The sequence below is a fragment of the Chrysemys picta genome, chromosome 8, assembly GCF_011386835.1.
Source record: "Chrysemys picta bellii isolate R12L10 chromosome 8, ASM1138683v2, whole genome shotgun sequence".
Taxonomy (NCBI): domain Eukaryota; kingdom Metazoa; phylum Chordata; order Testudines; family Emydidae; genus Chrysemys; species Chrysemys picta.
Window position 1 is genome coordinate 82,879,565 of NC_088798.1, and position 27,559 is coordinate 82,907,123.

Below are 27,559 nucleotides of genomic sequence, written 5' to 3' on the forward strand. Positions count from 1 at the left end.
AGAGTGAAGTTTAGACAGCCTATATTATGCATCTACCAAATTTGCAGTGTGTGATTCTTGTATTCAGAATGAAAATATGATGAAAGAGGTGCCTGGAGAGAGCAGTGGATTAACATACTAGACTTTCATCACTGGAGAACTGGATTCAATTTCTAATGTAAGCTACAAGTGAAATATGTGTTAAGTAATCTCACTCTCATCTCTATTCACATCACAAAACCAATGCACATTTTGGTGGTGCAGCCAGGTATACTGGGTCATGCCGGGAGGTATACCAAAATAGTAAAACCAAACTCTTCAGATCAAAAGTATTGGGGGCTAAAAGTCCCGAGACACTAAGATAAGAAACAGTTGGATGAAGCGTACTAAAACTTGTTGCACTTCTGCTCAAAAGAGATTTGACAAATCAGTACTACTGACAGATGACCCCAGTACTGGAAGAGCAGCAGTACTCTAGGTCAGGACTCAGGTACATTGACAACTGTACGGAAATGTATACAGTGCCATTCCAAACTACAGTCCTGATTTTGCCACTGGTTCTGTGTGGGTGGACCCCTGCATCCACGTAGGACCCCACTGAAGTCTGCAGCGATTTGTCTGTCTAGAGCTAATTGCAGGATCCAGGACGGGCCTATGACTTTGTCTCATGATTTTATTAGGCTCTTAACTTCATCAAATTCTTACAAAAACATTATTTGAAAAATCATGATTAAAAAAAGCCTTATTTTTGGTAATTCTGAATGCTGGTTCAACAAATATCAGTTCCACTTACTGTCTGTTTGCCAAACATCCCTGACTTTAGGATAGTATATGATAAAGTATAATCTCAAAAGATTCAATTTAGCCACGAAAGATTAAGTTACCAGCTTTGACAATAAATTGAACTTTATTTTTTCTCCTTTTTCTAAATTTAAATGGATTTTTCAAACAAGAAAATACAGAAGAATTTAAGGTACAATTGCTCAGCATATATATTGCACTAAAGATGACAAATCACCACCAAAATTGTATTTAATTATAATAATTCCCTATCATAAAAAATCAAAAAGATGAACTCTGCCCCTTAAATTGATTTATTTGCAGGCATTTGTTACTGTGTTTGTGCAGTAGAGGTATACAGGCCAAAACCGAATGTCTAACTCCATTTATTCTAGTGCTCTTCAGAATTTGAGCTGCATTACTGGCTTACTGCATCCTAAAATAGGCTTTTAAGACTACAGGTCAATTGCAAAGGCAAAAGGATGTACAAAGCCTGAACAGCAGAGGAAAAGAGAGAGGTACATTTGAACTGAAAACAAAGAACAAAAATGGTCTTAAACCTTGAAAACAAATGCAAACTCCTGGTTCTCTTAGTAGACGATATACTGGGCCCATCCTAGTATATTGGCAGCTGAAGGTAACCTAGCAGCTGGGGATCAGCAGTTGCTGGGAACAGACTAGCAAGGCACATAACCTCCTGGTCAGGGCCAAGACTATTCCCCATACACTCAGTGACATCTCTTGGAACTGGCAATTCTGAAAGTTACAGCTCAGGGAGTACATCAGGGAACGATAACTAGTCGTCACTGAGAAGCAGACTATTTCATTCCCTTAAAGGAAAATATCTAAGCCCAGGTCTACACACAAATTTATGTCAGTATAACTACATCGCTCAGGGGTGTGGATTTCCACACCCCTAAGTGATGTAGTTATACTGACCCTAACCCCAGTGTAGACGGTGCTATGTCGAGAGGAGGACTTTGTGTGAATCCATGTCTTTTGTGGGGATGGTAATGTTCTGCTGCTGTCCTATGTCCTTATTATTTCCAAATAAACATGATTATTTTGCTTTATAAAGTAATTATCTGACTCTCTCTAATGCTGACATATAGTGATAATAATGATGTTAGGAAAGGAGATTAAAACATATTTTTTACAGATGCTATATCAATAAATGGCTACAAATTAGAGTTGCAAGGGATACATTCAAAGGTACAGTAACTCCTCACTTAAAGTCATCCTTGTTAACGTAGTTTCGTTGCTGATCTATTAGAGAACATGCTCATTTAAAGTTGCACAATGCTTCCTTATAACGTTGTTTGGGAGCTGCCTGCTTTATCCACTGCTTGTAGGAAGAGCAGCCCATTGGAGCTAGCTGGTGGGGGCTTGGAACCAGGGTGGACTGGCAGCTCCCCTATCAGCTCCCTGCTCCCCTAAGTTCCCTGTGTGGCAGCCGCCCAGTAGGCTATCAATTGCCAGCAGTTCAGCTGTCCCTCCTCCCCACTGCCATGTGTTGCTCCTGCCCTCTGCCTTGGAGCTGCTCCCGGGAGCCTCCTGCTTACTGTGCGGGGGGGGGGGGGGAGCGGGGAGGGCAGGAGCGGGGAGGGCGGCACTAATGTCACGGTGTCCCCCGCCCCCCTGCTCCTGCCCCCCACTTCCCCATCCATAGAGCGGGAGACACGACAGGACTCAGGACAGAGGGAGCTTGCTGGCCGCAGCTGCTGTCTCAACCTCCTGATTCCTGAGGCAATGTACTTAGAGTGGGTTCAGCGTACTTAAAGGGGCAATGTGTGTGTGTCTCTCTCTCACACAGGGTGAGTATCTCTGTCTCTGTCTGTCATGCTGTCTCCCCTCCTTCCATTCGTGCTGCCTTGTAGAGTGTGAGGCTACATTAACAACACTGTGTTAACCCTTGAGGGCTCAGCTGAATGCTAGTTCATCATTTAGCAATAAGGCATTCCCTGGGAAATATCCCACCCAAGCTTCACAATCATCATTGCAGTGTACAGTATTAAATTGTTTGTTTCAAACTTATGCTGTATATATATATATAAAGAAATTAAATATAGTTTTTGTCTGGTGAAAAATTTTTTCCTGGAACCTAACCCCACCTATTTATACTAATTCTTATGGGGAAATTGGATTCGCTTAACATTGTTTCGCTTAAAGTCGCATTTTTCAGGAACATAACTACAACGTTAAGTGAGGAGTTACTGTATGTCCTTTTTTATTTTTAAATTATTATTACACTTCAAATTCGTAGAGTGAATCAAAGTCAAATACAACTTTTCTTTGATAAATATATTTAGGCTTGGAGGGATTAGATTTTTATCGGTAGATGTCAGTAAACATAGATTTCACCCTACACACACAACCCAACAAAAATATTTCATTATAATAACTGAAATGTACAGATAGGCAAAGTAAGAAAAATACTACCTGAGAACTTACTACAGAGTTTGATTTAAGGATATTTACTTTATATATTGTGACGTGATTGACAATTTGTGTTTTAACAGTTTAAACTTTAGCTTTTTGAATCTCAATGTCTATGTCATTAAATAATTGCTGTCTGTTCCCTTCCCAAAATTTCCAGCAACTGCAGAAATTTTAATAAATGAAAATTGAATAAGTGCTTAAAACTCAGAATTTTGCTCAACTGTGAAAATTTAAATCTATACAAATTTTTAAAAATGCTTAAAAGTAAAACATTGAAATTATATATATAAAACAAATTGAAATCTGCCAAGCGTAAATATATAGTAGGTTGGGAAAGAAATTGCCAGTTTTTCATTTCTTTGTGACCCAGTGCTAATATGTAGCTTAGCCTTCAAAAAATGTTCTCAGAGATCTATGTAGAATTATCTAAAATTACACTACCTCTTCACTTGCTCTTCATCAAAACAATATCCGCTTCCGTATACTGTCACTTACAAGGTTTTTCCCTGGATTCATTTTATGTCTTTCATGAACATATAGTATAACCATTTAAAAAAAAAAAAGATATATTTTTCTATTACAGTTTCCAGCAATACGATGTATAAACTATAAAGGAAACAATATATGTGTTTTTAAAAAAAATACTTACACCAGAAATTATGAAAGCTTGCTACTTCCATTTCTCAGCAACAAAAATGCCCCAGGAATAACTTTTAAAAAAGCCCTAATCTCTATGTATTAATATATTTCCCTACCCTAATGCTAAACAACATGAAATGTTAAATGTTATTCAATCTGTTAAATGTATATATTGTGAATTCTAGTTTTAGTCTAACGAGTGAAGAGTTTATTAAGGGCAAGTTTTTAAAACCCGATCTTCACTTGCAGCAACAAAATATGTGCATTCAAAGATACAAAAACAGATCTTGGCCCCAATACAGCAAGGTACTTAAGCATGTGCATAAGTCCATCCCTATTCAGCAAACCACTTGAACACATGCTTAGCTTTAAGGTAACTGCATTAAGGCAAATGGGGCTTAAGCTCATGCTTAAATGCTTTGCTGAATAAGGATGGTTTGCTGAATTCTGGGCTTTATGGATGAAAGTTGGATAATTGTATACATAACATCCATTTGTGACCAGTTATCCAATCAGCATGTGCCAACTGATGCACCGCATAAGTGCATCCACATTCTGTTCTCTGTTGTTCTTTATCCTGCACTGGAACAGCACAGTCACGTACCTTAAGCAGACATATTCTTTAGAATTTTCTATGTATTTCATGTCCTCTGTGCTTATTTTCCTATCTGTTTTTTGAAATTAACGCACTATATAATAACATTGGTCATGTGCATATTCATCTTTAGCCTTTATTTTTGACAATACTTCCTTATTTTTCACATACAGAGTTTTGGCCATTGTTTCCAGGTCTTCCTGGCTTGGTATCTGCAAATCTGAGTGGAAACACATACTCTCTCACTTGATGTTAATGCCTGTTCCTTCTAGTTCAAATTATTGGAACATCTTCATGCAAATGGTGAAGTGATTTAGTGAGGCGGTATTTCCCTCTATACTGCCACATTTTAACTTGGTCATTTCACTCTCCCTGTCAGATTCAAATGTCAATGTGCTAGTCATGTGTTTGTGTTGGAGAAATCATATGAACAGCTGTTTACCCACCACAATGCTGATTCATGGCTGAAAACTATTCGTGAAAGTTCAGCTGTGGTATTTAGACTCACCCTTAGATAGAGCTAACCTGTGCAAGCAGCATGTAGATGGCATATAAACCAAGATTTCCCTAATCAGGCTACAAGTTAATGTTTTCACAAGTATAAATCAAGTCATGAATAGTACTTGTAGGGCAGGGCCCTATCCTAGAAGTAACTATACTATTTACATAAATCTACAACTGAACATGATACAGTTATGCATTAAAATTATCCCTGATGGAATATTTTCAGTGGAAATGCCAGCTGGGAGACCTCACAGGATTAACTTTCAAGAGCCATTTTAATAAATTTTCAATTTTTAGATTTATACTGCACAACACTTATGGAACAAAACAAAACAAAGTGATTAGGTACACAACATCCATATGAGCAAGAATTGTTTGCCAATTTTTTATTGGTACCTTGCTAGCTGTCCTACACAACATTACATAATATAACATTTAATACATTATATCCAAAAAGATAATCAGAAGATTTATACACAGTTTCTGGTATAATAGCTATTAATCTACATGTTGCGCTCCCAAACAGCTTTACTGTGTTAAATGAGGTGAAGAGAAGAAGGTGAAGCCTTGATATTCATGAATTTGCACTCAAAATGTAACCCGTTTGCAGCTTACCTGAGTTATTTTCAGGTATTTGGGCTCATCTCTTATTTTCAGAAACACAATGATGAAGTTGTTGCCAGAAATTGTATGTCATATATGGATTAGCCTATGCATTGCCAAACAATTGTCAATCATTCTAATGTCCCAACCTAGCATGCATTTTACAATGTATGATTACTGTGTCAATTCAGAAGATGACAGTGAAAAGAGAAAAGGACCAGAGAAATAATATCCTCCAAGTTCAAGTAAAAACATCTGATCAACCAGACATATTAATCATTTAATCCAGGTAGGTATGTTTCATCCAAACAAGGCTAACGTGGAAGTACATGGGTTTTGGGAAAAGAAGGCATCTTTCATACTGCAAAACAGCTAAATACTCCTAATAGCATAACTGACCCATTATCATAAATGGGTGCTATGATGTTATAGTGGTATAGATTCTGATCTTTATTGTACAGTAAACAGAACTGTAGATGAAGGTGGAAATTATTTTATATTTTCCGAAGTGCTCATTTTATGTGCACCTAATCTTGCAGTCCTCCTTATATGCACACAACTCCTTCTGAAGTGAATGGGATTGTGCTTGTGTAAAGGCTAAAGGCTCAGGCCTCAATCTCAGTCAATTATGTGTGCATTTATCTTTTTTCTATATCACCACTGACTTCCATCTAGAGGAAGAATAAAAGCAACTACTTCTAACATGTTAAGATTAGAATGTGTGCAATATACTACCAATTCAGCAAATCACTTAAGCCATTTTTAAATTTAAGTGTGTAAGTATCCTACTCTTATTCAGTAAATCACTTAAATATGTGCTCAACTTTACGTATTTACTTAAGAGCTTTGCTGAAACCACGACTTATTTTTTTCAGATAGGAATTCCTTGAGAATCAAAAAAGAAGCAATAAGGGGTATGATCTTGTCAACCTCCTCTGATTGATATAGCCTTCTCTCACTTTAGGCAGAAGCCTTTAAGTGAAAGACTCCAATCCACCTCCTTTATATTTTCCTGCACAGTTCTCCTTTGGACTCTGTATTTCCAAATTGTGAAGCCTAAATCAACCGACTTCCTCATCATCACTGAAGCCCTGGATTGCTTGACTCCTCACAGCCTGTTGAGAAGATGGTTTTCCAACAACTTATTTTCTTTGTTTTTAGTTAGCTCAATGAAAAATCTGAAGGCAACCACGGGTGGGTTAAATGGTAACTACATCTTAGGCTAGGTCTACACTACCCGCCTGAATCGGCGGGTAGAAATCGACCTCTCGGGGATCGATTTATCGCGTCCCGTCGTGATGCGACAATCGATCCCCGAATCGACGCTCTTACTCCACCAGCGGAGGTGGGAGTAAGCGCCATCGACAGAAAGCCGCAGAAGTCGATTTTGCCGCCGTCCTCACAGCGGGGTAAATCGGCTGCGATACGTCGAATTCAGCTACGCTATTCACGTAGCTGAATTTGCGTATCTTAAATCGACTCCCCCCTGTAGTGTAGATGTACCCTTAGAAATCAGAAGTCCTGTACACTTTTTAGAGTTTGTCTTGGGTAGAATTCAAAGGTTTATTGTTAGAAGGTGTTAGCTAATCTGGTCTGAAAAAAACTCTAGTCTAGACAAGGCAGTGCAAACTTAATGCATGCTAAGCTGCTCAATTTGAAGCTTTCTGGGAACCTACTCACTAGTGTGGGGTGTTAATTTTTTTGGCATCATAATCTCTGAGAAGAATTGTTCATTTATTATTAGCTTTGTAAAGACCTAGTCCCCTTCACGTATTTAAAATAATTAAAAGCAAAGTTACAGCTGTGCTTCTTGTCAATAAGGTCCTGCTTCATTAAACAGAGAGAGATTTATTACATCCACTAGTACAATTAAAATAGTGTAAAGATCTGCAATTAGTTAAAGACTGAGTAGCTATTCATCATATGGGGTTCAATCCTGAAATCTTTACTTAGGTGAAATTCCTGTAGGCTTCAATAAGATTACTGTCTGAAGAAGGACAGGATTTACTAAGGAACTAGCGTATAAAAATGTGGGCATCATTAATGTAACAAGCACTGGTTTTTGTTTTGTTTTGTTTTTTTAATGGAATCTCACTGGTGAAGGGCACATGTATGAACACTCTAGCTCCAACACTGCAAACATGTATGCATATATTTAACTTTACTAATCTGAATAACAGCATGAGCTATTCATGGTAGTAAAGTTAAGCATGTAAATGTTTGCAGGATCAGGGCCTTAAGAAAAAATAATTGTAGAGTTGAATTACAAGCACAGTTACAAGGAGATTAGAACCTCTCTCATCACAAACAAGTTATACCTATGGTTTTATCACTTCAGTTAAACCAATGCTAGTTTCAGGTATGCTATCAAATGCTGACTCCCCTTTGAATTAAATGTATTTTATCTATATACAATAAAATAACATTGATATACAGTGTCTGACAAAAACCATTTTATCTACACGTTTTGATAGACAGCAAATCAAAATAATTCAAAGAACAAAATGCACTTTGTGGAAGTAGCTTATTTCAGTCTGTAGACTAAATGCATTCTGAAGAAGGATTACATTTTGTTTGGCAATTTATTTTATTGACAAAGCATATTTCATCAGATATTGCATCGCATTTTGTAGACAAATGCATGTTGTCAAACATTGTATTTCCTTTGGTGGATGAAAAGTAATTTTTTCAGGTTCCACATGACTCTGGGGAATGCAATGAAGGCTACAAAACAGTATGTTATACGGATAAAATATTTTTATTATAATTTTGTTTAAATGCTACAATGTATTTTAAGAGTCTGCCTGGGGAGGGGAAAATATATATATATATATATATAGATAGATATAGATATAGATGTAAAGGTTTTTGCATGGATATGAGCCTGATTGTTATTTCTCTCCTACAATTTTGACAATATTTTATCTTCAAAGGCTTCTACAGAGTTACTCCAAGTAAGATCACAATCGGGTCCTAAGTACATTAACTTTGAGGAAATATAGTGTTCTTACCCCTTAACACAAAACAATGTTGCAAGAGCAGTAATGCTATACAGTACATCAGATATTCCATGATCAATCTGGAGTGAGCAAATAATGTACACGGAGAAGAGAAGACTGAGGGGAAACATGATAAAAGTCTCCAAGTACATAAAAGGTTGTTATAAAAAGGAGGGTGATGAATTGTTCTTAACCACTGAGGGCAGGACAAGAAATAATGGGCTTAAATTGCAGTAAGAGAGCTTTAGGTTACACTTTAGGAAAAACTTCCTAATTGTAAGGATAGTTAAGCACTGGAACAAATTACCTAGGGAGGTTGTGGATTCTCTGTCATTGGAGGTTTTTAAGAACAGGTTAGACAAACACCTGTCAAGGATGGCCTAAATAATACTTACTCCTGCCTCAGTGAAGGGGTCTGGACTAGATGACCTATTGAGGTCCCTTCCAGTCCTGCATTTCTATGAAAGAGGATAGGGGTTAATAGTCAATTAATTATGCCCAGGAGCAATAGATGTATCTAATTCATTGCTTCTCAGCCAGAGGGGGAACTAGAAGGCATTGGATGATAACTTCGTGGACACCAGGGACCCATAAAAGTGAAGAGAGGTCAGTGTGAAGAGAGAAACCATAGAAGGAACCTGAGTCAGAGTCGGCAACAGAGCAAAGACCTCAAAGAGACTCAGTCTGAGGGGCTGAAGCTGGGGTACAAGCTCCAGAGCTGGGGAAGAGGACTCAGAAGTAGCTGAAGAAGAAGACTGAAGATCAGCCCAGAGGAAGGTAGATTTGTTGAGAGACTCTGATGACTAGTTTGAGCTTTTGTTACTCTGAAGGGGGTTGGACTTAGATGCTTCTCAGCTGCAAGGCTAAATAGTGCACAGAGACAATGACCTGCGAGGAGCGTTAGAGACACGGAGTCCTGCAATATCACACCCTGATGCAAGGGAGTGCTCTCATGGTGAGTGTGCACTATAACAGTACAGAAAGATGCTCAAACAAATTGTGGCTGCAATTACCCTAAATATATGAAAGTTATACATATGGCTTGATTCCGCATCATTTAAATTCAATGGGAATTCTGCTACTGACTTCGGTAGATCAGGATCAAGCCCACATTCTATATCTATGTTCTGTTTTAAAGTGAATTTAGTGTTTATGAAAGGTAGTGGATTACTTTAAATTTCTCTAGTTGCCAGAAGAATAGGTAGAGCACAAGTTTCCCCACAGTGAACTGCCAATGCACCATAAACTTCATGCGGAGGAACCAACTCTAGGGATGAGAGAGTAGTTCAAGTTTCAAGCTCAATATGTTCCTGGCATCTCTGCCAAGGCTGCTAAAGAAATTGCCAATTATTGTAAATTGTGGTGTGGACACCTGGTTCACTAGGAACTGCATCCACTAACTCATTTTAAATAGGACATCAAAGAGCCTTCCAATGACACTAGCAACCTGGACCAGTAACTTAAGTTAATATCTTTGATCTGCTTTTCTCCAGACTAGAGAGGGCCTCATCCTCCTTACAATTGCATTATTTTTACAGTGATGTAATTCTAATGATCTTGGTGAAGTTACTCCCAATTTACCCTGGGTTTAATGAAAGTAAAATGTGACCAATACAATTTTAAAATAATGCAGTATCAAAAACATGTATTTCCAGACTTTTAGAATGACTTTCATTGCAAAATTTTAATTTCTATCCTTCTGGAATACTCTTGTAGGTATGTGGGATTTGGTGTCACTTGATCTCATTTAGATCTTGTTCTACTAGCTGTGATTCAAATTCTGGCTCATCAAGATGTTCAAAATTTGTCTGAAAATAGCCTGAATTAATTCCCTGGGCACAGAGTTATTAAACAGATATCTGAGGAGATCACGCCCTCCATTAGTTTGTGTTTAAAATGTAATGTTTTATTGGGCAGATTCTTTGCAACCTCAGAGTACGTTATAGGAGCCTCAGAGATGCTCTATCGTACTCCAGCAGGTAACAGACCTAAGGTGCTGATCAACAGAGCACAGCAATGTTGATGACTCTCCCATATTGGCCGAATTCTCAGCTGAGGTGACTCACAGAGTTAAAAGGCCCAGAATATCAGCAGAGGAATGCAAAGTGGTTGTATCAGGAGAAGGAATCTGGCCCTTCATCTTTGTTTTAACTAATATTTTTAAAGAACCTTACAGTTACAAAGAAGGAAAAAATATGACTATGCATCTCCAGAGCCACATTTCAAACTGGCTTAGAAAGCAGTTAGCACATTCACCTTTACAAGAAGAGATATACGGGAGTGGAGAGAAGTGAAAGGGAGTCTTGTTTTGTAAGAAAAAGTAGCTACAAGGATGAGAGTAGGAACCTTGAGCAATTGCACAAATACAGACTGCATGAGCCATCTCTAAATCATTTTTCTAAAATTATCAGTGTTGTGGATATCAAGTCCAGGAAGCTTTTGAATCTGTGATTCTATGTTAAAGCCTATATTTTTAAAATCTATATACTGCTTTGAACAAATTTTAGATTAAGTTTAATTGTACATTTCTTCCTATCTAAGATCAGTACATAAACCTTATAAAATTAGATTAGAATTAAACCATTAAAATTAGATTAGATCTACACTAAAATTCAATGAACTGATGGAGATTAATTATTATAATACCAAAAATATACACATGAAGAGAAGAACAAATTTTAAGTTAGTTGCAGTAGACATTAAGAGAAGATACAATAGTCCTAGTAATTACATTCTACTAGTACAATTACTAGGCAAGGAAAGATGGCATTATCCACCATCATGATACATCAACTTATGAATATTTACATTCCTACTAATTAAACATCTGTAGGAATATTAGTAAGAGAAGATTTTGAGTAGCTAGCTATGTCATCCTCAATTTTTTCCCTCAATTCTTTGTGCTGTACAGTATTTTAACATTTCTATCTAAAACAAAAAACAGTGCATGTCTTTTTCGAAATAAATCCTATCCCAAGCAAATAAACCAGTGGTGGCCAACCTGTGGCTCAGGAGCTACATGCAGCTCTTCAGAAGTTAATATGCGACTCCTTGTATAGGCACCGACTCCGGGGCTGGAGCTACAGGCGCCAACTTTCCAATGGGCCAGGGAGTGCTCACTGCTCAACCCCTGGCTCTGTCACAGGCCCTGCCCCTACTCCACCCCTTCCTGCCCCCTCCCCTGAGCCTGCATTGCCCTCACTCCTCCCCCTCCCCGATAGAGCCTCCTGTATGCCACGAAACAGCTGATCAGGAGGTGCAGGGAGGGATGGGGAGGCGCTAATCGGTGGGGCTGCCAGTGGGTGGGAGGCGCTGGGAGTGGGGGAGCTGATGGGTGGCTGCTAACGTATTACTGTGGCTCTTTGGCAATGTACATTGGTAAATTCTGGCTCCTTCTCAGGCTCAGGTTGGCTACCCCAGAAATAAACTATAATGGATTTCTGGATACAAAACCCAAATACAGAAACTGCTTGTGAGGAAATGCCTTGAGCAATTTATTTAGAAAATACTCCATGAAAGTCAGCCTGCACTTCCTTTAGATGAGAGCACAACAAAGTAAACAACTGAAGCTCACATAACTCCTGGCGGAATTCTGTGTCATTGCATGTGCGCAGAATTCATGTCCCCTGAAGATTTCTTTGCTTCACTGCAGAAAAATGACTTTCTGACAGGGAAGCAAAGGGAAGATGCAAGAGTGGTCACGCACCCTTCCCCATCAGCATTGGGCATGTTGTTTCAGGTGCCCGGAGCAGCTGGCAGAGAGGTAAATCACTGTGGGGGTGGGCAGAAGAGGAGTAGGGTGGGATTAGTGATGCTCCTACCGGGGGCTTCTACCCTGTGTCGAGCTCAGCAGCTACTCCCAGTTGGGCTGGGGGTGGACAGGACTTCCTCTTCCCCTGCAAGGTGCAGCAGGGGTAGGGGATGGGTCAGACCAACCCCACAGAAAACTACTCTGGCTGCAGGAAGCTCTGCACCTTCCCACCCCCACTTCCTGTCCTGTTTCTCCCTGATGAACATGCTCAATTACTGATATCATTACATAGCAGCTCTGGTGACAGAGAAAGTGACTGATGTCCTGCAAAGGAGTAAGAGAAAATATTAAACTATGGGGCTCTCATTGTACAGATGTGCTGAAAGAGGGAAAGGATGGAACGGAAACCAAACCAAATAAAATACAACACCTGAGGAGTTAATTGTAAGACAATTTTGGACAAAATATTTTTTTTTAAAGTACGAGATCTGAGCTTCTAATTAAGGTCATATACAAATACGGCAGCACTCTATACGATAGAAAATATTTGCTTGAGAAGTGCCTCAGTTTTCTTATATCAGAAACTCCTTTACAGTAGAGGTACCCCTTCCTCCCAATTCTTCTCTGTTCACATCTATAAATCCTGAAAAACTCCAATGAAGTCAGTGTAGTTACAAGAGTATGAAAGTGGTGTAAATGAAGAGAGAACCAATCCCTATATATTTTATTCAAATGCACTTATAAACATTTATTTATATATTAAAAGTTTATTCTAAGAAAATATTACAAATCCCCTAAACGTTAAGTTAAAATGAGTTTCCTAAATATACATACAGTCTTATTCTGAAATCCCCAATATAACTGCCAAATAATTACATCTGTTTTGACATAAACAGTAGCAAATAAAGTTACCGATGAGGACTAAGGCAATCTTGTTGACATTGCTTTAAAGTAACTACTGTCACTGAAATCTCTGTAGTGCCACGAGCTAGGTAGTTCACATTCAAGTCTCAACAGATACTGTTATGCACTTTACTCTAATTGCCAAGTATGTGTAGGTAGCTAGTCATCCAGCCACAGATTCAGAGTCAGTGAGGGCACTGGTTGTGGTGCTAGAGGCACCGGTTCTCCCTTCTTAACACTCAAAATCACTGCTCCCTACCACGCTTTTAGACATGTTCAGGTGCTGATCCTGGAGAATGTTATCCTTGGTTGCATTCTAAATTTCTGTGTTACACAAGCCAATTGTATATGCTTTAGGAATTCTAAACAATATGACACAAATAGTCTGGCATTCAGTGTAAAGCTTCTGTAAAACCTAAATGATGGTTTTAAATCACTTTACCATAAGCTCTAGTAGGGATGGAAAAAATCTATCATGATATGTGGAAGCAAGCTACTATAAAATAAACAAGTGTATATTTTTAATTAATTAGGTTTTGTCTTTTTCAGACAAATTACAAAAGTAGCTATGTGTAATCCACATATATTCATTTCTCTATTTTTAAGGCATACTAATGGCTAATCTGCCCTCTACTTTCAACATAAAGAATGATTAGTTACAAAGCAATCCACAAAATCACGGTGTCTCTAAAATAATAGTAAATATCACTTTTTTATGTGTGTCACATAGTAAATTACACAATAACTCGCCGGTAATACTTTATAGCTGAGCTAACCAACATGGATAACTAGACACACATCAATTAAAGGATCTTTGTCAATTTTTGCATGCCTCATTATTACACTAAGGGTCCCTGGCAACAATTAAGGTACCCAATTCATAGAAATTGCCTTTATTATTTTTGAAGCAGCTACTTTCTTTGGATGTAATGACTAGGAGAATGGAAACAGATGTCTCTGTTGCTAAGGAGATTGAGTCGAAAAACAAACTACTGAGATAAGGCAAATATGCAACTTCCATATTTAAAAAGGGAAAATTAATTTGACTTAGAATGAACTACTTAAAAAATGACTAGCAGTAGTCCAGTTACTGCATAGCAAAACATTGGAACAATTTTTGTTTTATAGTTTTTCTACTACAATGTAGTCTTCAATATTTATCATAAGACACTTTAAATAATGATAATGCATATATACATATTGTAGAACTGATATGCCCTGAATGGGTGCAGATGCTGGTTGTCAAAGGGGATAACTCTGTTAGGAAAACCACAATAGTCCGTGTGAGCAAAATGAGTAATCTGACATTAAACTTTCAGCTCTTATTCCAAACATCTCACATTCCAGTTATGCTGCATTAATTCCAAACAAGAACAATTTCAAAGATGCAAACTTCTACAGCACTACCTAGAAAATCCAGTAATATGTAAATAAAGAGCTACATCCTCATCTACTGTAAATCTGAGTACCTCCAGGGCTGGTGCAACCATTAGGCAAACTAGGCAGTGGCCTAGGGCGGCAAGTGGTTGGGGGTGCCCCGGACCGTCCTCAGGCATAGGCAGCTGGGTAGGGCACCTGAAAATGTGGGGCACCACTGGGTCTTAGTATCCACCCTACTAGTTTTCCTATCCCTATTCTGACCCTTCCTGCAGGCTCTGAGTCTTCCTGGGAAGAGGATCTAGTACTTAAAAGAGAAACAGTCTCCAGACTGCCAGACCTATTAGCACAACACTGAAACTGTTAAAGAGCCATTTGAGGGGTAATGAAGAAATTAGGGTTACCATACGTCCGGATTTCCCCAGACATGTCCGGCTTTTTGGTGCTCAAATCCGTGTCCGGGGGGAATTTTCAAAAAGCCGGACATGTCTGGGGAAATAGGGAGGCATAAGCCAGGGTCCGCCCGGCCCCAGCACGATCCGCCAGGTCCGCAGCGCAGCCCAGCCGCCCCGGCTACATTGTAGTGAGCTGGGGGGGGGGGGGCTTGGGCTTCCCTCGCAGGCGGGGACCCCCCGGCCACTGGGGGACCCTTCCTGTGGCCACGGAGCCGCGGGAGCTGCTTCCGGCGGGGACAACAGGCTGCGGAACGTACTTGGCGGCGGCAGGAAGGAGGCTGCGGCCAGGGCTGCAGAGGCCCACGCCACCCCAGTTGCTGCTGAGTGTCTGAAGCCCCCGCCAGGCAGAGGCTGCCAGGTGAGCAGGGGAGCAGGGCAGGGCAGGCGGGGGGGGTGCAGCGGCTGCAGGGCGAGGAGGAGCAGGGCAGGCAGGGGCACAGAGGCTGCAGGGGTAGGGCAGGCGGGGGGGTGCAGAGGCTGCAGGGGCGGGGGGGTATAGGGGCTGCAGGGCGAGGACGAGCAGGGCAGGCAGGGGCATAGAGGCTGCAGGGGCGGGGGGGTGCAGAGGCTGCAGGATGAGTGGGGAGCAGGGAAGCACTTAGCAACCCCCAACCAAGATCAGAGCAGGAGGGAGGAGGGGGAATGCAGGGTGCTCAGAGGAGGGGACAGAGTTGGGGCAGGGACTTTGGGGAAGGGGTGGAGTTGGGGCAGGGCCAGGGCCCCCATGGAGTGTCCTCTTTTTTCAGTGCTAAATATGGTAACCCTAGAAGACATTTAACAGGCATTTGCCAACCCCCAGGTATCTACTGTCAGTTTCTGAATGTACTGACAAAAACAGTTGTGCACGACTGTAATATTTACTCAGAACATGTCAGTCTACAGGACCTTAGTTTAAAATTTGCTTTAAAAATATTTCATTAGTGAGTTGGTGAAGATTATAAAATCACATCTCTAAAAAATCCTTGCATAGATTTTTAGATGCACAATCATCTTTAGCCTTAAATGCTTGGATCTTCAGACATATGTTTTTTTAAATAAATTCTTCAAAAGACCACCCTTATCTAAAATACACATTTTAATTACTATAGTAAAAAAAAAAAAACTTACTTCAAAGTCTTCCTGTCCTTTCTGTCCATCCATTTCGCCCTTCACCCCCTCTACCTCCCTCCACCCCCACAACTGAAGGAAGCAACAGCCCTTTGCTTCCAGATAGCTGGACAGAGTTTCCCTTTCTTTACTTCTGACTATCTGATGAACTAGTTTTAAGCAAAATCAGATATAAAATCCTTTATTATGCCTAAAATCTTTGGAAACATATTTTTTAAAGTTGGTGAAATTTATGAACACACTAAACCTCTGTGACTGATTAATTTAAAATAATGTCTGTTTCAGTCAGTTAAATATGTAGTAATCTGGAATGATTACTTTATGAAGGCTTAAGAGTACATTTAAAATATAAAATCAGCTTAGAAATACTGATTAAGAAAATGTAAAACAGAGAAGAGCTCCATCATGTATTCCATAATATTTAATGTTGTATTCAGCAGGACAGCTGACTCGCCCTTACTACAAAGTTTTTGCAAATAAATGTCTGACAAACTTCAGGGCATATCAAAAAGCCTGTGACTGACATTTTTTATTCCCAAGTTTAATGCTTTTAATTAGGTACCTTCTGCATGTCCATTCTGTGTGAGAGAGAGGGTACAGGGGTCTCTGTGGGGAACTGTGACTCTCCGTCACCGTGAGGCAGGCCGGGCATCTTGTTGTTCTTTCTGCCTTGTCCCTCCGCCCCTGCCCCCGCTGGGCTGCAAGCTCAGGCTGCCTTCGGGCATAGGGGCACCAGTTTAATAATACTGCATAGGGCTTGTGGGGGCGGTGAACCCCAGCCATGGAGGAACCGGCACGGCGCAGGAGCCCTGCAAAGGCGGTGGCGGCGCTAGCGGGGAGCAGCTGCATCCCCCGCCCATCCTGCGGCCTGGCACCCCCGCAGGGGTCCCTTCAGACTGCAACAGATGCATGCGGGCAGAGGCCCCCCATGCGCCCCCCAGTTCCCCCCTCGCCACGCTCGGGCTCTGTGGCTCCCAGGCATGTAAACCGCTGCCAGGGCACGGGGTCCTGAGACTGCTCCGGGAGTGGGAGGGGCAGTGGTGGCTCACACTCCCGAGAGCCGCAGAGCCCGAGCACAGTGAGGGGGGAGCCGGGGGGGTGCACGGGGGCCTCTGCCTGCATGCATCTGCTGCAGGAGCCCCCAGAAGGCAGCTCCTCCCTGCCGAGCTGCTGCAGCGGCCCAAGCCCAGCAAAGCCAGTGAGTGGACTCGGGGCGGGGGCTGCCGGGGTGGGGTGGGGAGGGCTCACGGGGGGAGGGGGGCTGTGCACCCTCCAGGGGAGTTCAGGGGGCGGGGAGGGGGGAACCTGGTCTGAGGAGCAGCCCCTGGGCACGGCTGGCCCCTCAGCTCTATGAAGGCTCGTTGGGATTTGCCCCTCAATCAACCGATGTTAACAGCGGGGGGGGGGGGGGGGAAGAAGGGGGGTCCTCAAAGTGGAAGTTTTGCCTAGGGAGCAAAAATATCCTTGCACCGGCCCTGAGTACCTCCATTGACTCCAATGCAGCTGAGGATTTGGTCACTTTTGCATATTATATATACATAACTTCAGGAGAACATTCATACTTTAAATAGATTAGTAATGGAGAAATAAGGAGAATCTGATGGGATCATCTCCTGTCACTTTATTTTTCAGCTTTTTCATTGCAACCTGTACTCTTGACATCTCTATTAGACTGATTTTAATGTCAAGCTGATCAGGTTCACATGTTTAATCAAAAACTGGTGCTAAAATAGAGTTGGGTCTATTAGGGACTTTTATGAAAAGCTCTTCCCATCTGTTTTTCTGTTCTACTTCAGTTATAAGCATTTTTTATTTTTTATCTTTGCTTTTTATTGGTACATGTCCTGTTTTGAAACGTCCACACAGGGCTTAGTCACTTGGTAATGGCTCTGTAGTTTTCTAGCAAAGCAGCAGCTTCATCTTCAGCATACTTATAGTTGTTATATTTCTTTGAGTTGCTTTTCACTGCCTTGTCTGCTTTCTTATACTCCTACTGTGTCTTTTCCAACAGTTCATTGGTCTTATCATTCAGGAGTTTTCTTTTCAGTGAGATGCCACATCTCTTGGCATATACAATTCTTGTTCTGTCTGTGATGATATCCAGCTGCAGCTTGAATCACATTCAGCACTGCCCATTTTTCTTCAGGTCCAGTCTCTCTCTCACCTTCCTCTTCTCTGGCAGTGCCTCAAGTCTGTTCCTTAGTTAAAGTTGGAATTTCTGGCAGTACTTTTTTGGTTTCAGATTTATTTTGTTGATTCTCTTTACCTCCTTCTGCTTAAAGCTGATCTTTCTCAATTTTAATTTCAGTTTAGCAATGCAAAGATTGTAGTCACTGCTAACATCTGCAGTTTGATATGCCCTTACATCTTGGACAGACAAGTTGAATCTTGAGCTCATGCAGATGCTGCTGATCTGATTTTTCATTTTGCCACCTGGTGAATTCCATGTTTCTTTGTGTACTTCTTTGTGAGAGAACAGGGTATGTGCAAGAACTAGGTTTGAAAAAAAAGCACAATTCAATGAGTTTGGATCTTTTGGGGCTGAATCCAGCCTCTTCTTCTCTAAGCTTTGCATCCACTGCCTATTTCACTCTGTGTAGTATCACACTGCAGAAGGCTTTTTCTACAGCAGAGAGTCATGTAACTCCTCTCTAGTTGTTATAGTCAGTAATATCACCCTTTTGGGGTATTCTGACAATGCTTTCATGTTTTCACTGTTCAGGTGGGGTCTCTTTTTCCCAAATTCATTGCATAGCTTAGTCCCACCTTTGCCTATGATTCTTATTTCTGTTTTCTGGAAAACTTACGTACTTATTTCAAAGATTTAAATGGAAAAATTCACATGGTGAAAGTTAAGCAGATACATGAGTGTTTGCAGGAAGGAAGCCTTACCATGTAAACAACTTGGTTCAGGGAAGTTTTCTTCTATGCTGTTTATTACTTCCAAGACTTTTACTGTTATTGTTAATGTATTGTTAATGTAATGTTATTAACAATAACAGTAAAAGTCTTGGAAGTAATAAAAATAAGTTCCACTATTAACTAAATATTCTAAATATGCATTCTACCTTGAACATATATTAAGATGGACAATGCCATCAAGGTAAAGTGAAATCTCCATCCCACACATACAAAAATACTGTGCCCTTTGACATGTCAGCTATTTAAAATAAAAGCTCCAGTGGGCCAAAAACACAGGTTTGAAATACCCTATGCAACAGTCTCCTCTGACAACTTTAATTCTGAAGGCAGAAAAAAGTCCACAGCAAAATTATTTGTTTTATGACTCATCCTGCTTCATATCGCTACTGCAATTGCAACTGAGGCATAATCTCTTCACTCTCCAATGCCCCAGTGACATGTTTGTCTACTGCACTATTAGCATCCTAAGAAGACTCCATATTACTCAAAACTGAATTATTTTTAGAAGGTATCACACTCGCCAGTAATACTTTCTTTCCTGTAGTCAATAACAGTCATCTCCAGGATGACATCTTAGCCTGCTTTCAGGCTTATTGTAACTGAATCACGTCCCAACTTCTGTTGCCAATATATATAGCTGTCAGATGGAGTACTGATGCTGGTGGTTCTTCCCTGATACACTGAAATGCCCGTTAGGTATGAACATTTTTATTTCTCACTGTAATGGCCGCGTAGCTTCCCTCTTCTGCAAAACCTGCAGCCACCTTTGGAAAAGATCTATCAAAACTTCCAATTTAGCATATCCACCAGCAGTTTGATGACTCTGGATAGATTCAGTGCTGAAATAGGTTTTACCTTTGCAACTGTATTCATAACTGATTGTAAAGACCAGTTAGCTCTTTCTGTTGTAAAAATGTAACCGAAAATAAAGGTGGAATCTTTGAGGAAGGGACTTGTTCAAATAGTGAGTTTCTTCTCTCCATTTAAAAAATAAAATCAGTAATATTTTATCAGTAGATATATAAAAAGGAAGGTGTTCATGGGATGATTCAAACAGCTAGATCTTTGGTGTTCTTCTGATTACCTTAAAGTGAATAAATTTGAACTCCAATTATACCCATTAACTGCTTACATGTATATCCTATTCCAGGACACACTTTTACTAAGTTATCTACTGACATATATTGTCTGTCTGAATTCTGAGTCACATAGCATATGAAAGCAGATTTGTATTCCAAGGCAGACTACTGTGTGCAACCCTTCTCCTTTTTACTTTGAAACAATTCAATTCAGGATAAGCTCTGAAACTCAAAGGGGTCAGTCCTGCAGTTAACTCCATTGAAGTGACTACAAGTGCTGTTCAAGTTTTGTTTCAGAGTAACAGCCGTGTTAGTCTGTATCCGCAAAAAGAAGAACAGGAGTACTTGTGGCACCTTAGAGACTAACAAATTTATTAGAGCATAAGCTTTCGTGGACTACAGCCCACTTCTTCGGAAGCTTATGCTCTAATAAATTTGTTAGTCTCTAAGGTGCCACAAGTACTCCTGTTCTTCTTTTTGTTCAAGTTTTGCTGACCCTTCAGGATCAGTCCACAAAATCTATATTTGCCATAAGTTTTTGCTTCATATTTTAGAAAAAAGATGTTATAATGAGGTAAATCACAAATAAAGGGCATTTTAACACTAGTGGTAAAACTGGAATATTGCTTTTCTTCATCCGGAGCAAGTTTATTCAATAAAACTTGGATCAGATCTCATAGAAGCTCACAGAGAGAGTCATTTGCCAAGATTTACAATGTTCATATTTTGGTTTTCCCAGGACAACCATTATTTGCCATTCCAAGTTTCTAATCTAGATTCTGACCACCCAGGTCACTCTTTAAAATGTTGCTTTGTACCTTTCCTAATGTATTTTCCTCATGACTTACATTCTAGAACACGCAATAAACCTGAAACATTTTTCGTCTAATATTTTCTTCACCTTAATTACCCATTAGATAATCCACAGATAGAACTATAAGGATGAGTGGTGGTTTTTTTTTTTCAACTGTGACATATAGGACAAGATACATTTAGTTAGATAACTCAAAGATCAAGAGCTTGGAATCTCTCTTTATACATCATTGTATGCAATGCTGTTGTACCCATGCTGGTCCCAGGATATTAGGAAAACAAAGTGGGTGAAGTAATTAATCCCATAAAAGATATCTCACCCACCTTGTCTCTTTATACATCAGCCATTCTTGCACAGATAGTTTGTGTCTCACTAAAGACTAGGAAAAGTATATGAATTATAAATATTTTCAGCACAGAATGTAGAAATTTTGGTGCTAGTTCTAAAAATAATCTTGGTTGAAAAAGTTAAGTGCAATCTGCATTTTTTTAACCAGCATTTAACCTTGTTCCTTCTACAACAATCAGCCAAAGTTTTCTAAAACTTTTCTACAATCTATTCAATTTTTCTCCATGTTGAATGCCAGTATACCTGTATGACTTCTTATGATGACCTTTATCAGCTAAAATGCTAATACATTTGATTTGAAAATCTTTATATCTTTTGTATATTTTTCATTTTCCATCAGAGCTTTCAAATGCTTAGGACAACTGATTTCTGGAGTAAGTCCAGAAAGATGCTAGGAGACTTGGCTGCCCTCTTCTTTCCCACCCTCGAGCTATTGTACTGGTTGAATTCTCTTAATCTTTCATAAATCTCTAGGAGTCCTATGAAACATTTTTTTTTAAATAATTCTCTCTCTTAGCTATCCAGGTAGGACATGAGACCAGTTGGGTTTCATCCACATCCTTCAATTCAGACCCTACCTTACTAAATGCAGTTGCAAAATGGTTTCTCCTATTCCTGCCAATTTAGCAGAGTTCAGCAAAGTCTATGAATGCACAGACTGCTATGTTCGGATGGGACAACATTAGTTGGCAGGAGAAACATAATTCTTCCCAGGAACATCAAAATTACCAACATCAAAGAAGACTTGAGTACAAAACAACAGAGAGTCCTGTGGCACCTTTAAGACTAACAGATGTATTGGAGCATAAGCTTTCGTGGGTGAATGCCCACTTCGTCGGATGCATGTCGATGAAGTGGGCATTCATCCACGAAAGCTTATGCTCCAATACATTTGTTAGTCTTAAAGGTGCCACAGGACTCTCTGTTGCTTTTTACAGATCCAGACTAACACGGCTACCCCTCTGATACTTAAGTACAAAAGTTAAGGTCCCATCCGTTTAATTTTAACACTTACAGAAATAAGTTGATTCATTCAAATATAGTTTAGGGAACCATGATTTTCAAAATATCTAATCCCTCTGGATAGCTGTCCTAATTCTAGATTGGTCTAGATTATTCACATCATGGCTCATTATAACTGCATATTTATTCTTGTTCTTCTGCCCTGCTCTATGGATGCTAGAAAGTTGCTGTTTTATTAAGGCCAATGTTATATTTATTCAGTACTCCATCAAAATACATTTGCACTTATATTGGAAATTATCAGGAGGGATGGCTGCATGAAAAAGCGATAAATGCATGGGAGAATAATATTCAAACAACATTAGACAACTTTATAATTAACAATTTTAACTATTGCATAGAACAGAACTTTCCCTGCAACTACTGCTAAAATAGTAAATGAAGAAATAGACAATGAGGAGAAGTTATATTGGTTTTGTGATTCCAGTGCTCAGAGAGCTGATAGCTTTTTAGTAGCTTCTAATTGTTGTTTTTCAGTTTCAGAGCAAAAAATAGATAAAAATACTCAAGAATACAAAGATTCAAAAAATCAATTGAAAGAAATGAAATCATTTCTTAAAAGACGACTAACAGAAATCTTTAAAAAAATTGTATAGTGTTTGCATTTTTGAAAGATTAATGTTAGCTATTTAGGGGATAAATGTCAAAAAAGCTAACAAAAAACAAACCCATACGCCATGACAAAAGTAAGAACAAATAATATATATTTTTAAATCAATACTACACCTACGTGCATCTTATACAAAGTGGATGTAAAACACTATCCATTTCAGAGTTCTCCACTCATTTTAGTGATAGAATCTTACATTCACTCTGCACAAATAAAAATATTACACAAAATATACAGCAGTGGAAAAATCAAACCCTAAGTCTTCAAGTACAATGAGCATTGGGCTCCTTTTTCATGTAAAATAAATTAAAATATATATCTTACCAAATTCAATCATGGTGTAACTCAACTGACATCATTCTGTTGTAATTGAACTAAAGTCAAGTGCCTACAGAATGCTTTACTTAACATTTAGCACAGAATAAATCAGAAAATATGAAGGTCCGACTGATTAAAAAATAAAATACATAAAAAGTAGATGGATTGTGGAATAACAAACATTACAGACATGGCAGGGTCCAGAGAACTGCGGTTTTAGACATAAACTAAGAGAGCCTATTCCTTTCTGTCATATACTTTTGGGACCAGCCCTGACAGTAAGAACAAGGAAAAGATGGTGGGCAATAACAAGTGTCTCTGAAGAAGATACATGGCAGTGAAAGGAAGGAAAAACAGGGCCTTCTAAAGACCTCTATTTAGATGATAAAACTGGAGCTTGAAAACTGCAACATGAGAGAATATCATGAAATTGGGAAGAAACTATGTGAACAACTCAGGTATAAGGTTGAGACTCATCTGGAATATATAAAGAACAGATAAAAACATGCTGTCCTGATTTAAGATAACAAAAGCAGAGGAGGGATGGGGGAATATGAAGTCCATGCATTTTGACAAAAGGATTGGTGTTTAATCAGCCTGCTAGGGCAGCCACTGGAGGACTGAGTGTGAATTTAAGGTACAGATATAAAGAGATGAAATAATATTCAGGAATACCAACAGTGACCCAATAGAAATCAAGTAGTAAGCTGGATATCTAATTGGAAGGGTTCTTGAAACTGTAGCTGAACAATAGAAGATAATATTATGAAATTTCCATCACCTTCTCAGGAAACACATACCAGGGGATGCTTAAAACTATATTCTCTGTACACAAAATACACGGTGGAATTAAATCCAAGCATTGCTGGAGTGACTGGCAACTCTGATTGAAGAGATCCCTCAGAAACTGGGCAAACACATTCAGGCCAATATGAGGGCCAGCTGTCATTGGCAGCAACATTCTTGCAACTTACAAGGAAATAAGCCTCAAAATGGTTTCGAGAAGCATTACCACTAGATTTCGGAGCAAAGTGGAAACTGTCACTGAAAAAATCCTTATACATTTCATAGAGAAGATCTATGTGTTTTCTATTCCTCTTGAGCATCAAGGAGGGCTAACCCGTCAACATTTCCATTAAACAACCTTTGCCTATGAGCAAGGATCTCCAAGCCTGCCTGGTAGAAAAATATCTCTTCCATTATTTAGCTTATACCTACTTTTGGTTACTTAATATCAATGCAAGGGTGCAGAAGGTTATTAAATAGTGTGGAGCACTAAAGTCAACCTCAGCTCAAACAAATTTTTTTAGCATTTTGTGACCCTTAGGATGACCAAATAGATATGTTTAGATATGAAGGTGACAGATGTGTTTATAAATATAATAAATAATTATCACAACAATACTTAGATTTGCAAAATACCAGATTTTCTTCTCTTTAAAAAGAGTTTGTTTTACATATATATTTTTAGTTTACTTTCAGCTATCTTTATATAAACACAAATATAAATGTTGCAAATTTGGGAGCTTCAGGCAGTCAGAACAAGATACATCATAATTACGTAGCAGTGACCTTAATGCTCTAATAAATTGCAGGAAAATTAAGTTACTCAGCCAGGAAATAAGAAAGAAGTTGTCAGTTCATAGTGCCGAGAAGTTGCATTGCTTGTGGGAAATGAGCCACTGTAACAAATAGAATGCCGATGAATGGCTTGATTTTTCAGTAGCATTGAACCTTTCCAGTCCACTGAGACTTCAACTGGAGTCTGGTGCTCAGCACCTCTAAAAATCAGGCCCAAAAGGTATCTAGTGCCTGGTTTGAAAGATATTTATACAGCTGAAATTTAATACTAAACCAAAGTCAATTAAATATTTTAAATAAAGGGGCCAAATCTATCCATCCTTATTTAATCAGAACATGCACTGAATTCAATGGCAATTTGGCTTGAATAAGGATTGCCAGATCTAGCTTGAAATTAGTATACAGTAGAATTAAGAACCATGGAAGGGTGCAGAGCTCAGAATGATTTATTTCATTTTAAATTTGTTTTAATTTTTCTAGGGGAATCATCAACTCAAGGGGTTATATTTCCTTTCTCCTCTTGAGCTGCTCCTAAAAAAGACAGCTTGCTTTTCTCTACTGGACACACTAGGGTAGTGTGCTAAAGTATATAATTATATGAATTCCCAGAGGGTATGTACAACATAATTAAATTATAGGGTGTCTTGTGAGCGTTCTGGCTGGCAGTTAGAGGACCATGAAAGAACCAACAATTCACAGGATTTTTTTCCCTCGTTTATCTTTCCTTTGCACAGGGCATATTATATTATATGCAGATTTATAACATTAGGAGTATGCAGTCAACCAATTGCTTTGGCTTGCTAAACAATTTTTACTGCTCTAGGATTCTGAATAAATGGTCCATCTTGAACAAGGAACAATTTCTTTTAACAACAACAACAAATTCCTAAAACCCCTATTTGATACAGGTCTTTCTTTCAGGATAGGCAACTCAAACAAAAGCAAAATCCAGGCAGATAGAGAAAGGGCAGGCTTCTCTTTGTAAAGTATTCTGAAGTGGTTCAATTGGGCTGGAAGAGATTGAAGCAGATTTCTGTAAAGGAAAATGCTAGGACAAATTGCTTTTCTCCACAAAAAGCACTTTCCTGCAGAGATCTGGAAAGGCATTTTTAAAGCCTGCATGGAAGCACTTTGGTCAACAATACAAACACAACCTGAATCAGAACAACACATAAAATTGTAACTATGATTCCACTCACCAAGGTGGTGGACTTCCAACACGCTATTCAACAGGCTTTGTAGGTGATGTCCACTCCACACAAAGTGACAGAGAGCTCCAGATTTGTTTAGCAATAAAAAGCAAGAAGTAACTGTCAGGAAAAAAAGAAAAATGTATAAAGTTCAGAGAAAAATCACAAAATACCATAAATATGCATTTAAAAAAATCCAGTGCCCATAGCTTTTACAGTCTGTTCCCCAACCAAAGAAAGAGAGATTTCCCATCCCTGCAGATCAGGTTTCTGTAATGAAATGTTAGATAGTTTAGGCCAGCGGATATCCTTTTGCTGCCCAGAACTACTAGGCAAAGATACCAATCACTGGTGTCCAAGATTTTTTTTCTTACCCTGCACCTCTGCCTCTAAAACAAGACTCACACATTTTCCTCAGTTGGATTTTTCATTACCCTGAAAGCACAATTTGGGGGCTGGGGTGGGGGAGGAGTCATTTGGGCAGAGCCATAACAGGTTTCTGCCTATCTGGACAACATATTGCTCTTTTAGGAGCACGGTCAGAAGATCAAATGAAGAAAACACAGGAGTGAACCTGCAGTGGGAATGCAGATGCTCATTAATAAGAAAACAACTGGAAGCCAGTGATTGGTCATTCTGCCTAACAAGTTCAAACAGCAAAAGCCCATTGTCCAAAGAGTCTCAAGTCAGTAAGAGTAGGAAAAAACCACACACACAAAAACACCATGGTTGCTGGCCCCACTGAAGTCCATGGCAAAACACCCATTGGTTTAATTGGGGCCAGAATTTCAGCTCATGTCTCTAAAGGATTATTGTAACACAGGTACCTATAGTATCATTATATATAAAAGACAGTTTTTTTCAATTGTTATGACTGCAGTCGAAAAAGCAGTGCTACATTAACACTATTTATAGTTAATGGATTAAGCTGACAATATTACTTTTAACGAAACAAATGAAATTTGCTGCTGGTTAAAACAGAAGTTTTCTGATGTACCAGGCACTACTGAACAGGATCTCAATGGAAATGTAGAGACACAATTGTATTTTAGATCTATTGCTCTCCATAAAGTATCAAGTGATTACAGAAGGCTTAGAAAGCAAACTATGGTTATACATTAATCCTACATGGAATTTTGGAAGGTTATAAGGTGCACTAATTACCTGATCACATCAAAGGATATTCTCAGAATGAGTATCATTGAAGCTGTATTGGTCACAGGATATAGAGCGACAAGGAGAGTGAGGCATTATTTCACCCACCTTGTCATTGTAAGAATGAATCTAATTCAGATGTGATATAAATGGTGGTTTAATCTGGTGTGAGCGTAAGTAGGTCTGAATAGGTGTAACTTCCATGCTGAGGGGGTGAAAGGGAAGTTTGTAACAAGAGCTAACAAGAGGTGGGTGTAAGAAAACGGATGAATAAGCAGGTGCTCTCAACCCCTGCCTTCTTTTATATTTTGTATATCATCCTGTTCAGTGCAATTCTGCTTATCCCTCATTCCAACTCTGCCTGTGTAAGTTACACTTAGTTTGCACA

At 39.3% G+C, this 27,559-nt stretch overlaps 1 protein-coding gene across 11 annotated transcripts in view; it reads right to left on the minus strand.

The window, feature by feature from the left end:
• TENM2 (teneurin transmembrane protein 2) overlaps positions 1 to 27,559 on the minus strand; it is a 1,090,181-nt gene that overhangs the window by 907,531 nt on the left and 155,091 nt on the right. For all 11 annotated transcript variants that reach the window (XM_065554888.1, XM_065554886.1, XM_065554895.1 and 8 more), the window contains exon 2: positions 26,026 to 26,136. The gene's annotated coding sequence lies outside the window, so the exon portion shown is untranslated. The remainder of the gene's footprint in view (positions 1 to 26,025; positions 26,137 to 27,559) is intronic.